The sequence below is a fragment of the Cheilinus undulatus genome, linkage group 4, assembly GCF_018320785.1.
Source record: "Cheilinus undulatus linkage group 4, ASM1832078v1, whole genome shotgun sequence".
Lineage (NCBI taxonomy): Eukaryota > Metazoa > Chordata > Actinopteri > Labriformes > Labridae > Cheilinus > Cheilinus undulatus.
In genome coordinates, this window is record NC_054868.1 from 38,940,365 (window position 1) to 38,958,511 (window position 18,147).

The window sequence follows — 18,147 nt, forward strand, 5'->3', positions numbered from 1 at the left end:
AGCCTTCCAGACCTTGAATCATAAATTACAAACATGTTTGATGTTAATGCCTCTGATGGGATACCCACAACAACCAGTGAGAGCCAGCAGACCAGGTGGCATCAGTACATTTACACAACTTTACACAAACCCATATTTGCCTTGTTTTATGATATTTGCATCAACTGTAAGGCATGACAGGACAGCCTGTTGTGAAGGGTTTTTGATAACCATCCATGTTTATTTTCATTCTTAAGTCACATTTCCTGTAAATCACATTTTCCTGTGTGTAGGGTGTTGTCTGGTCTTTGGTCATCTGGCTGTGTCATCGTGTGTGTGCATATAGATGGTTATAAGATTTTTAAACAGTCATTAAACTCGTCCTGATCTGTGGTCTCCCATGTTTTTAAAAAATGCTTAAGATTTGAAAATCGTCAAATGTGTCGCTAGCCTTAGACTGATCTTGCATAACCCTGGCGTCAGACCAAAGTCTCATATTTCCAAAATCACTACTTATCCGGGAATGAAATAAAAAAGCTGTATTTTTCAATTAATTCAAAACTTCATGGTCAAAGTCAACATCTTTTTGACACTTGTATTGGTTTTAAAATTGGTAAAAACTTGACAGATGTAAAGGCTGATCAATATCGTGATATATCAAAAAAATTAAAATCATGAAGATGGAGATACAAGGTTTTGACCTGATGTCAGCGATATGTCAAAAACACTCAACTTCTGCAGCTTTGCATCAGCTACTATGAATTATTATGAAATTATAATTAGGAAAAAAGCTGAAAGAAAGTAGCACCACCAGATTCATTGCCATCTCTTGATATCCAAATATGACCCACCTAACTCTGCCTCTGGCAGGCTTACCATGATGTCCTTAAATAAACAATGAGGGTAATAGCTGCTAGTGCTAGCCAATTAGAGGCAGAGTAAAGCAGGTCATGCCTTCATCATACTAAGAAAAAAATGCAGCATACCCCTTAATCATGTGCAACAGAGGGGAATTAGAAATGGGAACAACCACTGAGTTAACAAATATAACTATCTGGAACATTTGATGATGCCATCTTTACTATGTCTGTTAACAGTGACATCCGATGCTCAACAGTGACTTGGAGGTGACATTAAAACTGACATCATGGCGTTGACTGATGCCGCAGTGTCTTGAAACTTTTAAACTCTGACAGCATTTCACTTTCAATTATAGAAATAAAGGAGTTCAACCTCCTGCTTCAGAGTCCCAGCTGTATTCAGAATTATCAGGGGAGACTTCTAGTGTTTGTCTACTGCAGAGCCAAAGTTACAGCTAACTTTGGGGCTAAGCCTTCACTTTAAGAAGCACACACAAGACACAGGAGCCTGACTTGAGTATAAGTTTTTTTTTCTGAAAATTCATGACAAACAGTTGGCTATTGAGTTAAGAGACAAAAAGAGGCCTCATAGGTGATCAAAATGACATCAAGGAACAAGATTTGCAAACTAAACTGAGACCTCAAAATAAAACCAATATTATCAAATATGATTCTGTCAGGTAAAGGTGATACTGCTGTACAGGACATTACGTATGTAAGTGCAAATAAAACCACCCAAAGAAAACTATAAGACAAGACTTGTAAAAAAATGTGCCTCTATAAAAGAAGAAAACCAAAAAAGCACTGCATGACTGCAAAGTGAATCTCTTACATCATTAAAAAAGTAGCAGAGGAAGAAGCTATCATAAGTCAACAATAAAAACTACAACAAACAGAGGAAGAGAAGAGATTATTATATGACACTAACGGTCATTAAAGTAAACACAGTAATAAACCTAAGGGCAAAATTTGGATATCAAGGAAATAGTCTAGGATGGCAGAAAGGAGGATGCAACAACAAGTGTTCCTCTGGTGGAAGTTAGGGGTCAATCACTGTTCAAAGCATAGCTCTGCAGCCCTGCAGTCACTATTTCTGCACAGTCACAATGCATGCTTACAGACAGTAGAGGCTCTGTGATGACAAGCTGTGTTCTAGCTTGAGCATTTCTCCTCCATCTGTGGACTTTCACACAGATTTCCTTGAGTGAAATTACACACTTTCACTGATTTATACCAGTGACTTGGACCACACATTCAGCACCAGATACATGCATAAAAACAAACACCTCCCTAATGATGCACAAATCAAAAGACTGCATAGAGTGATAAAATGCACAATAACCAGCCTCAGCTGTGCTGTAGTAGAAAAAACAGCTAAATACAGGGAGAGAGATACATTGAATAAAGGGAAGTGTCTTTTATTCTTTCTATATTAAACAGAAAACATGAGGAAAATGAAGGGAATTAGTTTAAGACAGGAAGTGGCATTTACATTAATCCCAAAAACCCAGTTAGAGGAAATTCCACATTTTTCTGCAGCCAGTTGGTAATCGGTTTTCTCCTCTACCTCCCACCAAATTTTAAATCCAACAAGCACAGCTTTAAAGTGTGTTAGTGATGTGTGCTGCAGCCTAGAGTGGTCCTTTTCCTTTTTTTTTGCAACAGAATTTCTGAGTGACAGCTCAGTGGAGAACAGGCGGCAGTCTTTTTCTAATGTGCAAATGTGTTTAAAAATTTAAAACCACACTTCAGCTAAGAAACTGTCACATAGATCCATTTTCTTTTGCAGTTATGGTTCAAATTTGGTGAATTTGAAACAGGGATTCTCTGCGAGAAGTCATCTATTGCCTCATCTTTTATTCCTCTTAATAGCTCCAAGGGCAATAGTTTTACTCTGTGAACTTTGTCATAGATGCAGCATCTTGTGCTAGACTTTTTGAGAGCCTAACATGGTGTAGAAATCAGATTAATAGTTTTACTTTTAGTCGTTTTAGTCATCCTGATTCTTCTTTACTAGATGATGTTAACTCATTTCATGACAATTAATGGGTTAAAAAAAAAGCTTGGTGACTGCTAAAGGTTTAAGCTCAACATTCAAATTTTCCACAAGTTTTCTTGATGTAATGCCAGTAAAAATCAAACGATACCTATCTGACACCAGGACAGCAATAATAGAGATCTTTAAGGTGCCATAATTTTTTGTTTTGAATTGTCAAAACTTGCAAGCAAACACCTGCATACCGTCTAAATGCACAAATACATGTCAAGGAAACCATGTTATGAATTAGATCAGAGTAGTTGAGCTCTTTCACATACCTCCTCTTAGAGTTCATGAAGAACATATAGAAACATCTAGTCCTGATGTTTGTTTTGTATATTCCATGGTAGCCAATTAATTCCAACTCATCTGGAACAGACTGTAGTATTTATCCATTCAAATCTTCCTTGAAACATATTTCAGCTCCCTTAACAATCCCAGAGCCCACTTCAGCCTGTAGGAGTCCAGTGTTCACTGCCCCAGCGTTGGGAATGGGACAGCATGGGACGATACTGGTCTGGGATGGGGAGGGCTCCCCTAGCATAGCAGCTGTCCCCGCCAACCCTTTTCCACCCCCACCCCCCTCATCATATTTTTCCCCAAGCAAGTGTCTTCTGATAGGGTGAGACACAGGAAGACACCCTCTATTCGCCCACCCAGGTCCTCCTTCCAAAGGGGGGACCATACAGAGGGGGCATTGAGGGTCTGACTAAGACGATGACAGAGGGAGGAGGGTAGGAGGAGATGCCAACTGAGTGGAGTCACACTGCCGTCAGAGGCCTCCTGACCCAACAACACTGGAATATGAAAAGGGCAGAGGAAGGGGCAGAGAGGAAGGTGAAGTACACACCTTCAGAAATGATGACCCAAAGAAGACAGAAGATTTAGAAGAGAAATAAGCAGGAACAACATTAGAATGTACAGGATTCAAAACACGGGCCACGATGAATTCCAAGCAAATTAATGTTAAAAAAAAAAACAAAAAAAAAACAAAGACATGGAGGGTATCTTATACTGCAGGAGCATGCAGCCTCTGTTTTTCAAATCTTTGACAAATCACATCAATCAGCTTCTCAGCTTTTGCTTGTGCAACATGGAAGTCTTGTGACTAGTTCACTAGATTGATCTCACTCATCTCTACTGAGTTATGAATAATTAAATAAGAAAAATGAATGATACTGTTGTTGACTGAACAAGATGACTGGTGTCCCAGTGTAGTAGAATGATCTCTATATTCAAAATTTTACAAAAAAAAATGTATGGCCAGATCTATCTCCTATTAAAAGAATTTGATGTAACAAACTATTTAAATATGTCACTAGTGAACCATCCTGCTATCATCACTCCAGCTCCACCAGCTCCTGTTTTACTGCACTTTAAAAGCTAATTGTGCTTCATGGTTTAGATAGCTTAATGCAGCCTAAAAGCCTCTCAGTGAACTAATTGCTAATGTGAATGTACTGTCATCAGAGGCTGTTAAACTGCATACTTAAACTCATCCTGCATATCTGATGCCTAAACTGCAGCAGCATTTAGGCCACTGAACTGTGTCCACAGAGAACATGTTTTTCTTTGACTAAGTGTTTTCATTTGTGTGCCAACTGGTTCATGTTTGCAACCACAACATGTGCTTACATTGTACATTGAATGCAATGGACTAAATACAAGTGTAGTGCATTTGGAAAAGCTGCTAAATAGTGCATAAGGAGCTTTACAATACACATAAGGCAGCCTAACTAACCACTAGACCCCACTGACAACATGCAAATTAACTTTTAATGGCTGTCTTTTTTCTGCATTTAGACATCCCTGATGAACATTTAGACATCATTCAAAAGTTAACAGCTGTTTGAAGAGAAAACCTTTTTTGCTATTACAGACATACAGAAATCAGATAATATAGCCTAATCATCCTGACATGCCAAAAAAGCTTGGGAACCACATGGCCATTCAATTTTTAAAGTCATGTCCCATACCTGCTAAAAAAGACTTTTTTTGCAATCATGTGTTCAAAAATGTTCATTGGGGGTAAGGAATTAAAGAGCAGCCATTAGGAATGAATGGGAACGGAGGAAAGTTAGTACTTCAAAGCTTAAAATGGACCTTTACGCTGCAATTATCATCAGAAGAAGTGGAAGAAATAATTATCACACATTTTTCACATACTGTTAAAAAAAAGCAGACAGATTGCCTGTAACAGTGGACAAGAGACATCAGCTGAAGAAACAGGAGCAAGATCGGAGTTCAAAAGTGTTTAACAGTGACAAACTGTACTGAACCAAACCGGATCACTTTGAGGAAACAGACTATATAAACAAGTGTAGTGTGACTTTGCTCGTCCATGCTTCACATGGAGGCATTTTTAATCTGCACTTGCAGCCTTTTCTCCATGAATATTTCTCTATCTTAGGACACAAAAAGTAGCTCAAGAATTACTGATGTTTTTATTTATTCACTTTGAACACTTAACATTGTCAAAAGCAGCTCAAAATAAGGTCTTTTGGGTGGCATTTCTCCACGCAGAAATCACTTCTTGATCCACAATGGGAGTTCTCCACTGTTGCATGACATTATCTGCAAAGAACCTATAGCGGTATACGACAGATTTATCAACACTTCAACAGAACTATATAAATACAACATTCTTAGATCATTATAAACAATAACTACCATGTACTGCTGTTACATTTGTGATTTTTAGGATAAATCAATAAAGGAATAGGGATATAGATTTAAGAGGAATGCAAACAGCAGGAGATTGTCTCTGTCACAATCCATGTAAGGCTCATACATTCAACCTATATACAGTACTTTGAGCGCTTTAATTAATTTTGACATAATGCTTCAAAATGCATTCAACTCCCCATGAGTACTTATTGAATAGACAAGTCAGATAAAACATAATTAGACATGGGAAAAGACATCAAGAACTCAATGTTACTCTAATTTAAGTCATTTGTCCTAGATCTTGTGTGGATGTAAAGCTGTATAACAGGTGTGACTTATTAGGTTTTTTTCTTCAGGAAGCATTATTCATCTCTGTGGATTACATAAATCAATGTTTTGTTCATTTCAGCTGAGGTTTCCCCAGATAAACTGTTGGATGCCAGTATTAGCTTAGCTCCCACAGTCTGGATGCCTAGTTAGCACTTAGCAGCCTGAGAGTGGTCAGGCCATCTGTCCTGTCTGAGTGGGCTGTGGGTAAATGACCTGCACCCCAGCTGCACTGACTCATCCTGACTAGGACAGCCTCTCTGTTTGTTCAGAAAAACACAGCGCCAGGGACAGTGTGAGGGAGAGCACCGGGTGAAGACGGGGAGAGAGAAGGTCATGATTTTTGTGATAACAGAAAAATATGTGTTGTTGTTAAATTTTGAAGATATCAACACCAGACAAAACTGTATCTGGACAAGAAGGAAACAGACCACCTTACGTGGTGAATTGAAAGGAATATGATTAAAAACAAATCTCTCTTGTGTTGCTCTTCTCTCACACATCCAGTTCTCTCCGGCAGGAAATTAAATATAAAACAGCAAGCAGTGTGTCAGTATTTATCTGTGTACTGCTCATGAGTGTCATCAGAAAGACGCTGAAAAAGAGGTGAGAAAATGTAAATGAGGCATCAGTCGCTGGCTGTAACCTTACTCAGCATTCATGTAGAAAAATAAACATGAAATTCTTTATTCAGGAGACCTGTTTTTCTACTGACTTTGTTGTAAGAGACTCGGTCCATTATGTCTGAAAGGCTTCAGTTAAGAAGGTCACGTACCTCAATAGTTGTCAAGGTGTCAATGTGCATAAAGGGCCTGAAAATGTTTCCTTATTTAAGAGGACAAAGTGGAAGTTACACAACAGAGAAATCACAACAAAAACACCCTTTTTACAGTTTCCCTGCATCCTTCCTGTTGTGCAATGTTTGGATATATGTAAGGTTTATTGGGGGACAAAAAGGAATAAAATGCAGGGAATGTACACGACGTTTTTCAAATATTTTGGCAAATACTGGATTATCAAACTAGCATTTGCTGACGCAGAGAGGCAAAAAAAGAACATCAAAATATTTCCATGACACTGCAATCTGACACAGATGCAGTAAACAAATACGCAATCTTGCAGACCACAGAGCTTCCCTAAGCCTCACTTAGGCACCCTTGCGACCGTAGGACTATTTTGAACAAAGGCTGTTCTAAGAGAGGAGTGTCAAGAGCGTCAGAGATTTTGGCGCTCATGGCCTTGGTGACGAGGTCTGCAGAAGGAGAAGGAGGGGAGGGACAAAAGCCCCTCTATGCTGCGTGCTACAACTTGTATAAATCAGTCTTTGTTAGCCAGACATGACTGGGATTCTTGCTAAACAGCTATTTTTATATCCTTGAGCACCACAGAGGGCAGTTAACGTACAAGTAAGAGTGCATGGCCTTTGGCTAAGTGTGGCTGCTCAGCCAACGTCATCAGCCCTCCTCCGCCTGCTGGGAGGAGAAGGGACTTCTGTGGAAGATGTGAATGTCTGAGGTTAAACATCCTGGACAGCGGTTAAAGTCAGCAAAGTCGGACACCACTTCTGACCTTCTGGTGAACGCTCCTGATTTGTTCTGTTGAGTTTTCAGCATCAAACAAAGTTTTTTGTCCTAAAAATATAAAACCATTACTGTGTTCGACCCAATATGATTGTCAATAACAGGTGAGAGCATTTCATTCACTACATAAGGTAAAGAATAGGTTTGTAGAGATGGCCCAACTCCAGATACAATAAGCATCATAGTATTTAGTGCACTATACAAATTCAGTCAAGATTTTTGTAAATGATGTTCTTTTCTTTTTTCTTTTTTGTTTTTACAAAAACATGAAAATGGGGTCAATAAATCTATCATTTTGCTAATGTGCAAACTCATAATAGGAGCAAAAAACACATGGAATTTATTGAAGTAGACAACAAATCAACTTCAGTAAGGCAAAGTAATCTGTTGTTTACATGCTACTCTCATGTTAGGACTTGTTGTCATGTGATCTTGCAATATCTGCGTGAACTCATAGATCTCCTACGATCTCTTGACTCCAGCTGCTCGGTTAGAGCAAAACCACAGCGTGACCACAACCCTGCACACATGGAGTATGTGGACTTTGTGGGTTAGTCATGGGGCTTGAAGCACATCATGTAGTCAGTGACTAACCCATCAAAGTCTGAGTTATCATTATCAGATCAATATCCAGCTTGATGGAAAAAACTCATGCCCACTAAGTCTGCTGAGGTCTGGGTGTCATGTTTGATGACCAGCTATCTTTCAAGGTTCACGAGGCCTTGATTGCTCGGTCTTGCTGATCTAACCTCTTTAACATCAGGAGGATCAGACCCTACCTGACAGAGTGTACAACACAGCTTCTGGTACAGGCTCTTGTCATATCGCTCATTGATTACTACAACTCATTATGGGCAGACCTCCCTGCACGCACAGTTAAACCTCTGCAGATGATCCAAAAACGCAGCAGCATATCTGGTTTTCAACCAACTCAAGACAGCACATGCCACTTCACTGTTAATTGCCTGATACTGCCATCACATCAGGGCCCTAAGTCACAAGCTTGACTCGTCACCATTCGCGCCACAGATTCCCTTTCTACTTTCAAGAGAATGATAAAGACCCAGCTCTTCAGAGAACACTATGGACTGAGCTAGACTCTTCTCTACTGTTGTCCCCAGTGGTAGAATGAGTCTCCCAATGACAGTTGGCTCGCACTGTCCTACTCTACATCTGGGTTTTTGTGCCCAGCTCTTTGTGAGTGACACAACACTTGGTATGTTGATTGTTTTAAGGTTAAAAAAAAGCTTCTATACACCATGAGCATAGCCTCTAGCACTGCATGGTAGCACCTTCATCTGATTGGACTTAAAGCACTTTGTGACACTTAATGACAAAACTGTCTGCTAAATTACACTGTAACACTTCTGTGTTGTTTGATGGAGACAAAGGTACAATTATAAAACTATAAAATTGTAAAATATATACCCCAGAAAGAAAAATTATCAAGATGCCAGTATATTCCAGTGTCGTTCAGGCCTAGTTAAAATATTTAGTTTAAACAGTAATGCTGTATCTCCTATTTGCATGTTGCCTCAGATGATAGACATAATGCAGTTGCCAAACACAAGCTATGCATTCAAGGAGCAGCTGAGAAGAGAATTGGTTGGAATGAGGTAGTGAGAGATTTGGTCAAAACTGGACAAAAAGAAGCTGCAGGTCCAGAGTATACAGGGACAGCTAAGATTCTGTGGGTATTAGAAATGATAGCGAATGTTTAACTTCTCTACACATAGTTATTTTAAATCTACTTAAACCATGTGGTATTCTACCTTTTCATAGTAACTCTGACATGATGAGCTGCTTTTTCTGATGGTAAAGAAATGTTGCAGGTTTAGCAGTTAAATGACATCCACCTTCTACTAAAATATATTCAAATCTAGCTAAATAACCTTAAAAAAAGTTTACCATGTTATTTTGCAGATCTAAGAATAAAAAGCCCACCTTGTAAGCTGTGAGTCCATTGAAGCTGATTTTGTCTCTAATCGTGCTGCCGTTACTCAGTGTGAGTGAATCCAGAGCTGTTTATGTTGTTGTTTGCGCCTTCTGTCTTTATCATGTACTGCAGTGTGTGTGAGGGTCTGTAGCTGGTGACCTCTCCCTCCTCCAACTTCCTGTTCTATGTAATCAGGTTGTCCCAGACCCTCCAAACTGCCACCGCTAAATCAGAAGGGGTGTGACTAGAGGGTGAGTGGTATGTTTACAAAAATTAAACTGGGGTGTACCCCAACACATAACCATGGAATCATTACTTTCATGACAAGGTATAGAGGTTTATGAGTTGTTCAAAGCGTGACTCACTAAGGCTGTTATTCTCAGTTATTTTGGGCATTATTAATATCAACTATTATTCAGTTTGTGTTTAATTTCTTAGAGTTCTTGAATTAAAAAAACACACCAAATGCTTAATACAGTTTTCTAACTTCAGCGCATGTGAAAAATAATCTCAATTAAGTGGCATAGTTAACTCCTAACATCTAATCAGCCCTAAGACAGGTTCTGTTAGGGATAAAAGACAAACCTGCATGAAACTCTGCCAACTGACTGATGAGATCTTTGACCACAGAGCTCTGTGAGGGGAGAGGAGGAAGCAGGACGACAAATGCTTTGCCTTACCTGAAAGATGATCTTTAAAGATTGTATTAATACTGTAGGTTGTGTATCATGTGCTTTTAATTGCACAATATATGTTATGTTTATTGTACCTAAAGTATCAACATTATGAAAGAAAAATTGTTAGACAAACTTAAAGCTGAAGCTGCGAGTAGTCTAAGAGAAAGTGTGTAGCTGTAGAGGGAGGAGGGGCAGGTTGCAAACAAAGCAGTGACTGAGAGATGTTAAATACTATATTCTGATCACTTCACATCAGTAACGCTTTAAAAAACATATAAACACACCAACACCTCCTCAAAAATGTACAGGATTTTGTTTTAAGACTAAATCTGTGCTTTCATGTCCATTGTGTCTGTTGTGCCTCATGTCTCAGACTACAACTGTGCAAATTCATTTCACAAAGGGTATTTATAATCTAATAAAGATGTTCATGCTAACTTTGGTGCAGAAAGATGAGGAGAGAGACAGCAATGTCACCTGGTCCCTAAAATTTTTCTCTAAGTCAGGGCCAGCTGACTGCTGACTGTAAGTAGGACATCGCTGCAAAATCACTGATGCCTATAACATGTCTTTAATGAGAAAAGTTATCACTGCATGCACTTATTCTGGATTATTAATGATGATTCAGGGGAAGTACTTTGTATAAGTATACATTATTTTTAAGGAAATCCTCTAAATGTCCTTGCTATTAACACAGTATTTCTCATTAGTTTTGGTATATTTAGTGACAGTGACTTTAGTGTGCCTTGAATGAGAAGGCTGAAAATCAAAAATAACTCAAACAGTTTTGGTGCCCTGAAGGTCTTATTCTATTCCTGAAAAGGTATCAACATCATTAGATTTTTACTAGTATCATACTGTAATTCAAATTCTGGTATAAAAAAACCTCTTCATTTATAATCCCACAACAGAGACTAAACAAAGCAGCCTGGACTGTGCAACTGTATCTCCCTCCTTTAAACACACTGATGTGTCATTAAATTGTGTGACTGTGCTATGCTCTAAACAACATTATCTTTAAGAGGATACATCACATAAAAAATAAAGGCAGAATATATCTTGGGTTTTTAAATCTGCTTTGCCTCTCTACTTACATTGCCTGGCCTAATGATGCTAGCAATGCTCTGCCCCTGAACAACAGCAGCTAAGTATTCCTTTCCTCATTCCCATACTAATGGCAGCTCTTTGCAGGGCTCATAATCGAAAACAAATAACTATGCTTGCAATTTTTTTCTCCAGTTGTATCTGAAGGCTCCTTCCTCCTTGCTGGATCTGAGCCTTGCTCTGCTTCCTGTGGAGACTTTATGATTCTGTTTCCTATGTGCTCTCTGAATAAAAGGAGGGTCAGAGATGCCCCAGAATGGACAACTTCCTCTACAGGCCTGCTTTACAAAAGCTCTGCTTTGGCAGCCCACTGACCCCAGAAACTTCTGCTAGAGCTGCAAAGATAGCTGGTCACAGAGACTGGGGCTCTTTTGAACCAAGGATAGGAAGGGCTTAGAAGTGCAGAATACTCAGATTCTGCCTAATCATGAGGCAGTGCAGTACAATCTAGTCTTTTGCTTGTTTTTGCATGCAGGTTTAATGTAGCTCAGTTTGCAACTAATCAAATGCATGTTGGATGAAATGATTTACTTTTCAATAGGGTGTATGCCATAAGGAAAATGCACAACACTGTGGATAAGCAAAATTGATTTTGCCAAACATTCCTGAGCAGCTTCATGTATAAGGGCTTTGCAAACTGTATCTTTTTGCATTTTCATAAGTACTTTAAACTGATTTCAATCTAACCATGATGGTTTTAAGCTCTCAACAAGAGTGGGATTTTCTTTAACCAAACAAGGAAATAAGCTAATATCTAATAGACAAAGAGTTCTAACATGCAATCAAATTGTCTCTTTATTTCCCTGCTTTCCACAGACATTTTAGGAAACAGTACATCTCAACTGAATCAGAAAGGCAAAGGACAAAGACCTGTTTAGCTCTTGGGGGGCTGAGGCCAATCTGAGCTGTAGTTAGGTGAGATACACCCTGAACAGGTAGTCTGATACACAGCCCACTAGCATAAACACCTATGGAAAATATTGAACCGATTTAGCACGCCACTGGACCACAGGAGGAAGACAGTACTCAGAGAGCACAGCCCAGTCCAACCAGGGATACCTTCTCCCACCGCACCAGGTTGCAGCCGAAAATGACAAAGATTTGCTGTTCAAATAAATCATCTAGTAGTTTATATCAAACTGTCTCTCCTTTGCAGCAATGACAAAATTTCAAGTTGACAATGGGGTTTAACAAAGACAGTAGTGTGAAAATTCCAGATAGGACCTCCAAAACTGCTCAACGAGGCTGAAGCTGCATGAGCTCTAGCGCAAGTTCCTCTCTCTGTGTCCAGTCGAACCCCAACATTTTCATCTCAAACTAACACCCACATCAGAAACTGCAACTCCCAACTTGACGTAAACATGTGAACTGCTGTCCATGTCCACAGAACAGCGCTGCTCCCCTGTGAGAGCCAACCCCTCACTTCTCTCCTCTCCAAAAAGGAAACAAGAACAAATCTTTGTTAAACTGGAGCATCACATCTTTGCTTTGTGTGAAAGCGCCCCATCTTCCCACACAGGTCAGAGACACAACAGTGAGCATTTGAAGTCTCAGTTCTTCCAGTAGAACCAAAAGCTTAAGATCCAGAATTCCTCAGTAATGAGACATCAGGTTTAATTGCCTGCAGAGGGCTGACCTTACATTAAAATAACAGGGCCTTCTATACTGTATGTGTCTTTTAAGGCATGTTGCAATTTAAGTTTGGTAAATAACACTGCAAAAATTAGTAATCGAATGCCATGATTTTTAGAGAAAGTGAGGCTGGCCACACACTGCAAATCTTACACAGAGGCACACACTAGACTGCCAAACCATCAGACAACACACCTGCCATCTTAGTAATAATCTCACAGTGGAGATTGACACGTGAAAGATCTCACAGAAACTTGCATGATCAAACCTGACTTCATCAGAAGTCATGTTTGAGATAAGAGATTGATGAAATCAAAGTCAGGGCATACTCAGTATCCAGTTTGGGCCCTTGGGCAAGGTCCTTAACTCCTGAAACACCTGAAACACCTGTCAGGTGTACTTCGCTTTGGATGAAAGCATCAGCTAAATGAATTTGTAGCATTGTATTCACCGTCATCCAGAGGTGGGGGACTTCAGTCACGTGAGGACTTGACACTTGCTTGACGAACACTGATAAAAGCTTCCACTTGCTTGTGACTTTGTCTTCATGACTTGAGACCTGACTTAGATTTGAAACCGATGACTCGAAAGGACTTGACTTTTTTAATTTAAATATTTGCATTTTTTTAAGTTGGACTATGTTAAAAATTATGTTTTATTTTGAAACATGATCAGGTTATTTGACAGTGCAATGCATGCAGCACGCAGCATGGACTAACAGAGGTCCGCAGGTCAACACAGGAGCAGCAGTCATGGAGGCAGCTAGACCAAGAGTAATTCAATTTGGGTTCAAGGATTATGTTGCCGATGACGGTATGAAGAAGAGAACAGCGTTATGCAAGGTCTGCAGCTCAAAAATCAGTGACACGACCACCACAACTTCCAACTTCATCTGTCACTAGAAAACCCACAAAGACAGGTAAGCTACGTGAACGTGTCTTTTAGCTAGCTGTTATGGCTGTTAGAAAACTACCGTTTGCTAACACTAACATAGCTTGAATAAGCTACTTAATGTATATGTCTTCTCATAAAAATGTGCAGTGAAAGTGTCTTTAGCTAACTTATTGGCTTGTCAAATGGGTCAAATGTTAAGAAAGGATGTGTTTGCATGTATGTGTGTGTGTGTGTGTGGTATGGATTTGTTTGCGTGTGTGTATGATATAAAGTTTGTGTGGATCAGCTTTTCGTAAGCAGTCTGGGATTCGCCGACCAGGGTGATCTTGGTCGACCTAAAGCTTTCCAATCAATTAATCGACCAATCGACTTGAAGCTGTCAGCCCTATAATTTTCTGATATGATGACCAGGCAATGGGTCCAGACGCCCGGGTGTCTGGTGATTACATCGCAGGTGTTGATTTTATCATGGCAGATGTTGCTTCATTAATAATTACATAAGTTACATTATTTTCTGATGATCAAATTCATCAAATTTTGATCAAATTTTGTAAGTTTTTTGAAAGCAATGAAATGTGGGCCTTGTTGAGGGTCACTTAATAGCATACAAATGCGCAATAATAATCATCAGCTTTGTAAATGTTTAATTTGAATTTGTAATATAAACATATTATTACATTATTACCTTACATTGTAAAGTAGCCTTAAAAAAGAGAAGTGAAGAATATTGATTTTGTTAACATTATAAAGTTATCCTAAAGTCAGTATTTTCTAGGGGCACTTAACTTGCAATATTTTTAAGGCCATAAGCCCTATAAAAGTATTCCTTTAATCATCTTTGGATAATAATGTAAAAGGACTTATTCAGTGCAGATATCCGATTTTTGTATGACTTGACTTGTGACTTGCTTGACTTATAGCAGGGACTTGACTTGCTTGATTCTCACCACAGTGACTTGGGACTTGCTTGAGAATTGAAGGTTATGACTTGAGACTTGCTTTTGACTTGCACATGAGTGACTTACTCCCACCTCTGCCGTCATCCTTTACTCTTTAAAGTGTGTTTTAAGGACTGATGTTTTCAAATCTAAACCACAATAAAATATTTTTACAGGGATTGGCTGAATTGGCTTAAAGTGATTTGTAAATATCTGCATATTAGACCTCAGACACATTTTTGTTACCAGTCAAAATTTGCTGCCAAAAACCACAGGAACCGAGCACAGATAGCCTACAAGTTAGGTCGCGCCCTATGTGGTTAGGCAGCCTGAGTTTAAGTCAGGCCTGTGGCTCCTTCCCCACGTCTCACCCCCACTCTCTCATCCCTATTTTTGACTCCATCCAGTATCCTCCTCTATAGCATAAAGGCATGGAAAGCCCCAAGACATATCTTAAAAAAAGATAGGTTCCTACAGTACATAGTTAAGCACTCATTTTAATGACATTTAATGCAGTGATATAACAATGTGAGGACTTTCCTAAAAAGCAATTACACAACCTTATTTTTTTATAACCACATAATAAGTGAATGGGGTTCAGAACACAAACAGGTGCAAAACTGCCAACCAGCAGCAGCAGCCAGGCCAAACAGCTCCATACCAGAAAAACAGAGCATTTGTTTGGTGCAGCTGGGCACATACTGTAGAGGTAACACTTGTGCATTCCTCCTTTGCTAGAAATAAACTGGCAAACCCGACATCTGCTGTGTAATGTATAGATGGTGTGCATGTGACCCATGTTTCAAGTGTGTGATAAAAATAGTCCAGTTTGTGTCTGGTTCTGTTAACACTTTCTGATATAACTGGAAGTTTCAAAGCCAGAGGGCTTTATTAACACTGGAAGCTCCTTCTGAGAGCATAGCATACATCAGCGTGCTTCCTGTATCAGCAGTGTATCGATCCATAAGGAGCACCTACGATCAAAACAAGTCATCTCCCGCTGGTGTACACACAACCTCAATTTACCATCCCACAGTCGCTCCTCTTTCATGTGCAGCTGTGAAATTCTCACCCAGCCAGGCGCCATCTGACCCCAGCCCTAACAATCTATGCTAACTGTCCAAAGAACACAGACCTTAGTAGTCATACTGCTATCTTTGCAAATAGCGCACACAAAGACCAACATTCTCATGAAAGACTGGCTGACAGGCAAACAGGTGCTCTTAATTTATGGGCTTTCACAGGTGACAAACAACAAGAAAATGTCAAGATTCTTAAATTTTGAAAAGTAAGTGAAAGAGCAACCAGCCTGTTAGTCATTATCATACAAAGAGAGACAATCTAGATGACTTGAACAAAGACTGCACTGAGAAAGATCAGTGAATTAATTTAATAAAGGAAAAAAAACTTCAGAAGAAGAAATAGTGATGCTTACCAAAGTTTTAGCTGTGCCTATTTTGCTCTCTGAGATTTTTGTTGGAGATATAATCTCGTCAAAAAGTTCCGAGGTCCTCTGCACGTATTCCTTTCATCATTGAAAGACGTTAGTGTCTTTACTCTGGCGTCTTGGATACACAACTGTGTACTTGCTTTCATTTCTGTACTAACTCTGTGTTGTAAGGCGGGGCCAGGAACTCCTAGTCAAGTAATCATTCAGAGTCATTCATTCGATTATCTATAGAGGGAGGGAAGAACTGAGACAGAGAGAGAAAAGGAGAGAAAGGGAGAGGGAGGGCAAGGGGGAAGGTGGCAAAGGGGATGATTAAATGAGAGGACGTGAAGGTCTGATATGTGGTCTAAACTGTCAGAGGTGTTCTTTCAGAAGACATAGCAATGATTCAATCCCCTTTCAATCAATCACATGCTAGATCTGATACTTACACAGAATTGAACCCCCCTGAAAAAGGAGCAGGTCCCACTCCGGCACCCCTACCAAACTTCCAGACATGTTGCATCCAGTCTTAAACCGTGCACTACTTACAGGGTAAAGCATTAACTCACGGTGAGCAGGCTTAAACATTAACTACTTCACATCATGTATGACTGAGGGAGCACAGTTGTAGCCGATAATGTAGGAAACTCGCAGTATTTTGCTTTTTCATCAAAACTAAACCAACTACCTCTTTCTGTGTTTTCCAGGAAACACGGGGCTTTGTGAAACAGAGAAAATGAGAGAAAAAACACACACAAGGCAAAATAACATCCCTTAGTGGAAGTTTCCACTTTGTTAGCGCTTTTTATCTTCCTGGTCATCTGTTCCCAACACACACTCTCGGCACAAAGATTTCCTGTTTTGCCTCCTTTTGTCACTGTGGTTGTGTTTGGGGGTCGGTCGGGAGCTAACTTTAGAACTTTTGCTATATTAACTTTTGCTGCTGCCGCTTATGTCTTCAGAAAACTGTGGATTGGATTCAGACCTGTGTGAGCAAAGAGGACAGTGAAGTCTCCCTCATTAAACTTGGAACTGAATGCTGGGCTACATTTGTGTTGCCATAAGGACAAAAAAAGGGAATTACTTCCTGATTATTGTACTGCGAGTAAGAAATGTAAACCATATCACCACCATCTCCTGGCTGTGTCATCAAAGAACTGGAATAACTTTGGTAGAACGGCCAGTCCTAGAGAGGTCTACCAGGGTTCAAAGTTTTCTCCATTTGTGGATAGTGGCTCTAACAATGGTTCCCCGAAGTCCCAAAGACTTAGAAATGACTTGGAACCTTTTCCTGACTGATACATGTCAATGACTGTGCTTCTCATCTGTTCTTGAACATTCTTAGATCACAGCATGATGTGTTTCTGTTTGAGATCTTATAGTTTACTTTACTTTGTCAAACACGCTCTATTTAAAGGGATATTTTTTATCAAACAGGTCTAGCAGTAATCAGGCTTGGGTGTGGCTAACAAAATTGAACTCAGCTTTCCAAAAAATGTGGTTAATCACAATTAGTTCATGATTTAACAAGGGCCGCAATTACATTTTCACATCAGGTCAGGTAGATTTGGACGGCTTTAATCCCTTAAAAAAAGAAATCATTATTTAAAATGGCATTTTCTCTTTACCCAGGTTATCTTTGTCTATACATAGACAACAAAATTTGTTTCATGACCTGAAACATTGAAGTGTGACAAATGTGCAAAAAAAAGAAAAGGGGGAGGGGGATACGTTTTCACAGAACTGCACATTAATCATTTTATATGTAAAGGAAAGTGCATTCTGGAGCAATAAAGTTGCATATCTCACTGGTTTCTCACCTGAAAATATTACAAATTGTCCCAGACAAGAGGGACTCAAATCCTGACTACATTGTCAGCTGACTGTATTGATCGAGCTTCACTTGTGAGCCATCAGAATTAACGTTTGACAGACTAGATAGTCTAATAGATCAAATCAAAAGACACTGTGGCCTAATAAGGGAAAATGCAGTTATTTGTGAAAAATATCTCGATGAGTTGTGTAGCTTTTGTAGAGATGCATGATATTACTGGTATGATATCGGAATTGGCAGATATTTCAA

General features: G+C 39.5%; 1 protein-coding gene across 8 annotated transcripts in view; it reads right to left on the reverse strand.

The window, feature by feature from the left end:
* The window catches only part of gab1 (GRB2-associated binding protein 1), an 81,318-nt gene that overhangs the window by 29,464 nt on the left and 33,707 nt on the right, over positions 1-18,147 (reverse strand). Inside the window, exon 1 of one of the 8 annotated variants that reach the window (XM_041784514.1) lies at positions 16,068-16,202. The exons of 5 other annotated variants lie outside the window; for them this stretch is intronic. The gene's annotated coding sequence lies outside the window, so the exon portion shown is untranslated. Of the gene's footprint in view, positions 1-3,155; positions 3,364-9,395; positions 9,526-16,067; positions 16,203-18,147 lie in introns of those variants that run through there. 2 more of the 8 variants (XM_041784512.1, XM_041784513.1) reach the window with 2 other exon arrangements.